General features: G+C 36.9%; 1 long non-coding RNA gene across 1 annotated transcript; it reads left to right on the top strand.

Annotated features, from left to right (window-relative positions):
* Window positions 1–653: 653 nt before the first annotated feature.
* LOC117152182 lies at window positions 654–1,278 on the top strand. Its single transcript, XR_004462479.1, has 2 exons — window positions 654–905; window positions 1,024–1,278. It is a non-coding gene; the product is annotated as an uncharacterized LOC117152182 (long non-coding RNA).
* Window positions 1,279–8,393: the final 7,115 nt, after the last annotated feature.

Raw genomic sequence — 8,393 nt, forward strand, 5'->3', positions numbered from 1 at the left:
GTTCGGCGACTGGCTGTCGCCTCGAGCCCAAGCTCATTATCACAAATCTCGGACAATACAATCAGATCGAATGACAATTGTTTAATTACGCCTATGATAGGCTCTAGATTACGGTGTTAAAGGATTTTCCCGAAGTTCCAAAGGGAAGGCTCCGATGTTCCTTCATCTCTGACACATATATATACGTACATCCCTAACCGATCAAAATAAAGAACGATCGTATGCGACGTAATAGTAAGAAAAATAAAAACGAAATAATAGAAATACATACTTTAATGAAATAGTAAATATAGTAAATACAACATACCCTGTACCAACTAATAAACCGAGCAAGCCGCGAAGCGACTGATACAACCAAGAATAGCCTATAATTTCACAATTCGGTTATGGATAAACTAAGAAGAACCAATTAACCAAAAGTGACTCGCAAATTAATTAATAAATCACGATATAATACGATATTCAATTAGGATAACCTACAATTCGACAATTTAATCAAATCTCGCAATAACATCATGAATAATCCAAAAGGAAAGGAAAAAGGAATGGAACGATAGGAATACACACTTTTATAACAAATATGAAATATCGAACAATCTAATCTATAGCACATATGGACATACAAAACCACAATAAACAAAATATATCTTATATACAACGGGATATAAAATATATAAAACACCTAGGCATATTCTCACACTTCGACAAACCAGGCACTATTGTCAGAATCAACACACGAAACGTCACACACGAAACGTCAAGATTGAAGTGAAAGAGAATCCACGAACAGTACACTTGAACAAGTTAAAACTAACACATAATCGAAACAGACCACCAGAATGATTTCATGAGGCAACATAATAGGTGTTATATGGAATAACACTGCTTGTTGAATACTGCAGATAGTACCTAACTTAACCTAAACCTAAAAGAAAATGGAAAATTATTATGTGCGTTCTAACCATTATTTAAATATAAAATGTGTTAATTGAATAAAATAATTAAAAGCAGTGAAAGTGAAAGGTACCTAGTGCACGATTAATCATCGTAGAAGAAAGTGTACATGAAGGAAGTGAACTCCACAAGGATAGGCTACAGATTCATTTTGTAAAACATACGACGTTCAGCTGAAACAAATGGATAAGTTAATCTCAATTGCACTAATATTAAATATTTATAACAACATTAAAGTTGAATTAAAAGAAACAAGGATAACGGACAATAATTGATCCCCGTCAACAACATTTACAAGATAACAGGATTTACGGTTGACCATTGGAAAATTTTAAGAGCATTTTACTCACAGGTATGAAGATACCGAAGGTAATAAATACCAAGGTAACTATTCATAACCTAAAAAGGGGAAGAATGCTGTAAACCACGTTGAAGTAAAAATTGATAATAGTAAGAAGCTCATTACTCACATCGGAAGGTATACATTACAGCCGACGCAGTTGTAAGAAGCCTACTACCAAATTTAAATGAATACTTACGGAATATTGAATCAGATACTACCACAACAGTCACGACGGCAACAGGAAACTGAAAAATCAAGGAAAAAATTGTGACACTATAACAAAATAATCCAATGCTAACGAAGCGGTCTTAGTAAACAAGATAGTGGACAGACTATTTTACTATGTAGTTATTTACAAAATTTTATATATATCTTTTATATATATCTATATATATACTTACAATTCTAGGATAAGTAATAGTCATAATAAGTGTTGGAAATGTAGCGAAGAACCAAACGCCCACCATGTAACTGTTCCAATTAAAGGATTCAGCGTTGAAGGATTAGAATTGTAGAACCTATAAACAATAAAGATTTTAATTAATAATATATAGATTAGCTCCAAAATTATACCATACAGATATGAAATAACGGCAAAATCACAAGTATAAAGTAACAACAAACTAATAAGAAAGAAGTAGAAACAGCCAATAAAATAGGAGTAGGTTAGAAATTAATCAAGACCGATTAACCGAGTATCAACGATAAACGCGAGTAAGATAAGAAGTTATTATATTGTACTAAGTTATAGTATAATTGTATTAAGTCTGAGAGGCGTAGAGAAATAAGATTATGTTATGCAGTAAAATTGGTAATAATACACTACGCACATATTAGTATTAAATTAATTAAGCGAACACTTTATAGAAATAAACTACTCAAAACACAATAATAAAACAGTGCTATTGATAAATTATAAAATTTAACAATAACACAATCCATATGTTATTATATTAAAATAACACATAGTATATATATACACATTATAATGAGTACACAAACAATACTATTGTCATATTAAAAAATTCTAACTGCGCTAAAATAGAGGAAAATAAGCGACGGACGAATAATTATTTCACTATTAAACAAATTAAGGACGCGTCACTATACTTTTACTGGAGACATTCACGACCGGCCATCTTGGATTGTCATGAACATAGGATAGCTCTACACGTGCGCATCGGAATACATGCAATAATTACACACATTAAATAAATGCAAAACAATATTATTTTCACTTCAATTATACGTCAACTACTAAAATAAAGTTACAAATAATTAACAAATAAATAATAGATTCGACATTAATAAAAGTCACTATATACTAGGGACATTTACAGGCGGCCATTTTGGATAATCAACACGCGCATATAGTAACTTTTATGCGTTACAAAATAAATTATGTTTTCGATGAAGAAGTAAATATTTAATAGATGATAATACAAATGGAAGATTGTAACGAGGAAAGAATAAATAATAATTAATACAATATAACACATTATTATATGGTAATAGGAATATTAGAAATTAATAGAAATCAGCCATGAGAAACAAACCATGAAATAACATGTTAAACTTACTATTATGACAAGAAAAAATAATATTTTATTGAAAGAAACAAGAAATAACGCATAAGAAGACTCGGCAAACACTAAATTGCCACGCGCCTTGAACGCTTCACTGGCATCAGCAAGAAAGTTACCAGATACATCGCAGATGCAACTTCAGCAAGGATAAGTTGCCACGCGCTTCTGTCACGTAAAATTGATACTTGGGTTGTAAGAGAAAAGAAAGAATAGAATAACGCTGAACCGAAAAAGGGGTGTTGTACAAGAACAGCAACTAGAACAAGAACTCCTTGAGCTGGGTGAAGGCTCAGCTTATATACGTTTTGGTTTGAGGATGTTGAGGGGCTCGGTGTAGGTTATGATGTGGAAAAGTGTCCGAAGGTCGGTGGTCGGTGCCTTATCTATGATGTGGACTAAGGTGTGTCATAGCTTCTGTGTAGGCAATGATGATAAGGTGGTGATGTGTCCAAAGGAGTCCGAAGCTCGGTCGATGTCTTATCTCTGATGTAGGTTGAGATGTGATTGATGTCACATACCTACCTCCGTAGATGGATTTTGGTCCTCAAAAATCTTAGTTTTTTCTTCAAGATTGTTTGATGGACACTAATTGGTTAAAAGTGTACTTTTCTTCTCTGTCTTGATCCTTTATGAGAGAAAAAAAAATTTTATCGGTTCATGAAAAAATTTGTCACGCACATACACGCATACATACACATACAAATTCCGTTCTCTCTGGTACATACAACTAGAAAATATATAACACAGCTACTTATATGCGTACAAGTAACCGATTTTACAGGAAATATACAGGAGGTGATCGGTGATATTTCACACTTACGTTCCTTTTAGGACTTAAGTGTACATAATGCCTGGTTTTGTACTCGTTGGAAGGTGTCTTTTCAATTCATTACTGAATCGATATACATTAGATAGAATAATAAACTCAATCTACAAAAATACTAGAGAAACCGTGATCATTACAAAATTATAAACAAATTTATGAGTTGAAACATGTTGAGGTTATTCGATGTGTAAACGGAGAAAACACGTGGATAAATTATAAGGCAGAAAATATATTTAAATAGAAGTGTAATTATAAGTAAGAATACAATTTGAGCTGGTCCAGATCCGCACGCTAGCGTGTTACCCAATAACTGAAAAACACTGAAGCCAACGTCGCCTGTCTACTGTTTATAGCCTGTGTTCGTCGCAGTCTTTTGTCTACACACCGTCGATGGCTCCAGTGCTAGAGATAACTAAAAGAAGCCTGATGTAGAGTTTTCTTAGAAGTGGTGACAACTTCAACACATAGCAAAAACTAGCTGATGTGCTCTGCATTTGGCAGCAAATGTGGAACATAACGCGCATTTAAATGTCGACATATCACCAATAGCAGCGGAAATATGTTTAATTGAATACTTAAGCCTAAATATGCTAAACTGCAAATTACGCTAGATTTGACAGGGCACAGAGTAGACATAGCATAAACCGGCTGATGTGCGCTTTATTTAGCAGCAAATGTGGAGTATAATGCGCATCGAATTGTGGGCATATCACCAATAGCAGAGGAGCTACATTCAATTGAATATTCAAGCCTGAATATGCAGTACCGCAATAACATTGGATTTGACCTCGACCCGAATTGACAAAATGTAAACAGGAGCAGATCTGCTGCATTTGGAAGCAAATGTGGAGTATAACGCACGTCGAATTGTCGAGATATCACCCATAGCAGTGTAGACACGTTCAATTGAATATTAAAGCCTGAATATGCAGTACTGGAATAACATTGGATTTGACCTCGACCCGAGTTGATATAATATGAACTTGAGCAGGTACGCTGTATTGGACAGCAAACATGGAGTATAACGCGCATCGAATTGTCGACATATCAACAATGGAAACGGAGATACGTTCAATGAAATATTGAAGCCTGAATATGCAGTCCTGCAAAAACATTGGATTTGACCTCGACCCGAGTTGACATAATGTAAACGGGAGCAGGTCCGCTCTATTTGGCAGGAAATGTGGAATGCAATGCGCATCGAATTGTCGATCAATAGCAGCGGTGATACGTTTAATTGAATACGGCAGCCTAAATATGCAAAACTGCATTTGACAGCAAATGTGGAGTATAACGGGCATCGAATTGCCGAGATATCTTGAATAGAAACTGAGATACGTTTAATTGAATATATCAGGCAGATTCTCCAAAACTGCAATAATGCTGTATTTGACAGTGCCTAGACTTGATATAGCGCAAATAGGCTGATCTACGCCGATTTATTTATTAATATTCAATTGAACGTATCTCCATTTCCACTGGAGATATGTCGACAATTCGATGCGCGTTATACTCCACATTTGGTGCCAAATGCAGTGCACTTCAGCCGTCTTGCGCTATGTCAACTCTGGTCTATCGCCAATTCACTGTAATTGCAGTACTGCATATTCAGGTTTCAATATTCAATTGAACGTATCCCCACTGCTATAGGTGATATGTCCACAATTCGATGCGCATTATAGTCCACATTTGATGTTAAATACAGCGCACATCAGCCGGTTTGCGCTATGTCTACTCTGTGCCCTGTAAAATCTAGCGTAATTGCAATTTTGCAGATTCTGTCTTAAATATTCAATTGAAAGTATCTCCGTTTCCATTGGAGATATGTCGACAATTTGATGCGCGCTCTACTCCACATTTGCTGCCAAATAAAGCGCGCATCAGCCGGTTTTTACAATGTCAACCCTGGTCCCCGCCAAATCCTTTGTAATTGCAGTTTTGCATATTTAGGGTTCAGTATTCAGTTAAACCTATCTACGCTGCTATTGGTGATATGTCGCCAATTCGATGGGTGTGTTAATTCGACCAATCGCAGGGAGACGTAGTCGCGAGGAGAGACGTCAACGGGAATAGTAAATTCCCGTTACGATTATAACAATCCACACCACGAATTGATCGATCCTCTGATTTCCGTTGAGATAATAGGGGTGATTGAGTTTGTATAACAAATGTATAACAAATGAATTGTGTGATTCACAGAATTATAAATAATATATTTCCAACACTTAGATTACACTGTTGAACATAGATAAATAGATAATCACTTATTGCATGAGGATAAGATAGATATGTACGTTAGAGCAGGGCTCTTATAATTGGATTTAATGTATTAGTGGACGTAGCACTATAAGATATTTAGTAGAGGAAATGTATGTTCGACAATACCGAGAACCGACTCTCGCGTTATGCTTAGACTGCTGTGTTAGGCGTTAGCTTTAGACTTAGTAGTTGACTTTTTCAACGATGTAGAAGAAGAAGTTGAGTGACGATGCTGTGTCGGAGGAAAGCTAGTGATGGGTGTGTCTAGCGCACGGGACCATCGGATTTGTTCATGCCATTTTAGGTCAGGAAGTGAGGGCAGTATACATTGCCTCGGATTGGACAAACGAAGGTTGGTGAACTAGGAAGGGTCTTAACCGCCTGGATTGGACAAACGAAGGTTGGTGGATTAGGAAGGGTCTTAACCGCCCTCGATAGAAAGTTGCTACTAGGAAGCATCGTACGTAAGAAAAACTAACTTTCCCGTGTCAAGCCGTAGTAAACAATAGTCTTTAGAAACTGATTTAGAAAAAGACATTTGGTGGGTCTGAAGGACCTTAGCAGGCAAGTTACTCGGGTTTATGACGGGTGCTTAAGGCTATTGAGGGTACGCCGTACGGAAAAGCGGACATCTGGTGTCCGTCTAGCCCGCGGTGTGTAACCTGGGCCAGGCAGAGAGTCGCGCGGCGTAACAGGGTGTTATGCCCAAATTTGCTGCCAAGGTGCAACACAGCGCACCTGCTCCTGCTTTCATTATGTCATCTCGGGTCGAGGTCAGGCACAATATTATTGCAGTACTACATATTCAGGCTGCATTATTCAATTAAACGTATCTCCGCTGCTATTGATGGTATGTCGACAATTCGATGCCCGTTATACTCCACATTTGCTGCCAAATGCGACGCACATCATCCGGTTTGCGCTATGTCAACTTTGAGCCCTGTCATATACAGCGTTATTGCCGTTTTGGTGATTTTGCCGGAAAAATTCAATTGAACGTATCTCCGTTTCCATTGGAGCTATGTCGACAATTCGATACGTGTTATACTCTACATTTGCTGCTAAGTGCAGCGTACCTGCTCCTGTTTGCATTATATCTACTCGGGTCGAGGATAAATCCAATGTTTTTGCAGTACTGCATATGTAGGATTCAATATTCCATTGTTCGTATCTACGCCGCTATTCTTGATATGTCGAAAATTCGACCGCAAATTTGCTGCCAAATATAGCGTACATCAACCGGTTTGCGCAATATCAACTCTGTGTCCTGCCAAATCCAGCGAAATTGCCGTTTTGGAGATTCTGTCGGAAACATTCAATTGAACGTATCTCCGTTTCCTTTAGGGGTGTGTCGATAATTCGATGCGCGTTATACCCCAGAATTGCTGCTAAATACAGCGCACATTGACCGGTTTGCTCAATGTCAACTCTGCATCCTGTCAAATCCACTGTAATTGCGGTTTAGCATATTTAAGCTTATGTATTCAATTAAACGTATCTCCGCTGCTATTAGTGGTATGTCGACAAGTCGATGCGCGTTATACTGTTACGTTCTTATTGTGTAGGCTTTATTTAATTCAATCAAATTTAAATTTTAATTTTGTTCAATTTATTTTCTGTTTAATTTGAATTTAATCGGAAGGGAAAAATTGAAATGATATGATTGTATATGAAATATTGATTTAAGATTTCCGATTAATACGGTAGTTGCTGCCTCCAGAAATAGTCTAAGCACTATTTCAATTTGAGAAAAAAAGATTTTCTTTAAATAGTTTATCAATAAATTAATTACTTATGGGTAGCGTTAACTGGTGTTTAGGCTACTGATAGATAAATTCTACGTTCGCAGCTAACCTGCTATGTGCACGGGAGAGGATTAAAGTTGGACAAAATGAATATTCGATTTTGTTGCAAGGAATTTATTTAAGTTTGAATATCGGATTATTTAAGTTGTTATAAATATATATGTATATGTCGGGTTTACATTAGAATTAGGGTTAGGGGCGTGAAACGAATCTTCGTTTGGATTACACGTTGTGGTTATGCAATAGAGGAGACATCGACTAATGCAAATACGATTATCAGAGAATTGGATAAGTAACCGTGGTAATTAGATACTCGAGAAACTAATGACAATGATCCTATGTTCAATAACGAATCCGCGGTCGACGGGATAATAGATGAACGTACTCACAAAATCTAAGTAGGACGCGTAATATTCATTGGTCGTAAAGGGTTACTCCTTTCATCGATGAGATCGCGAGAGAGAATGCCTTTCCCGTCCCGGTGATGCCACAGAGGAAAACTATAATGGTGTGTGTCTAAGGACACGAGATTATCGGATTCGTCGAGAAAAGCCTTCGTTCAGAAAGTAAGGGAAATTGGCGTTGCTGCTAGTTGGTCAATCTCCATATCGGTGGTTAGA

Source organism: Bombus impatiens, unplaced genomic scaffold (genome assembly GCF_000188095.3).
Source record: "Bombus impatiens unplaced genomic scaffold, BIMP_2.2 scf_0041, whole genome shotgun sequence".
Taxonomy (NCBI): domain Eukaryota; kingdom Metazoa; phylum Arthropoda; class Insecta; order Hymenoptera; family Apidae; genus Bombus; species Bombus impatiens.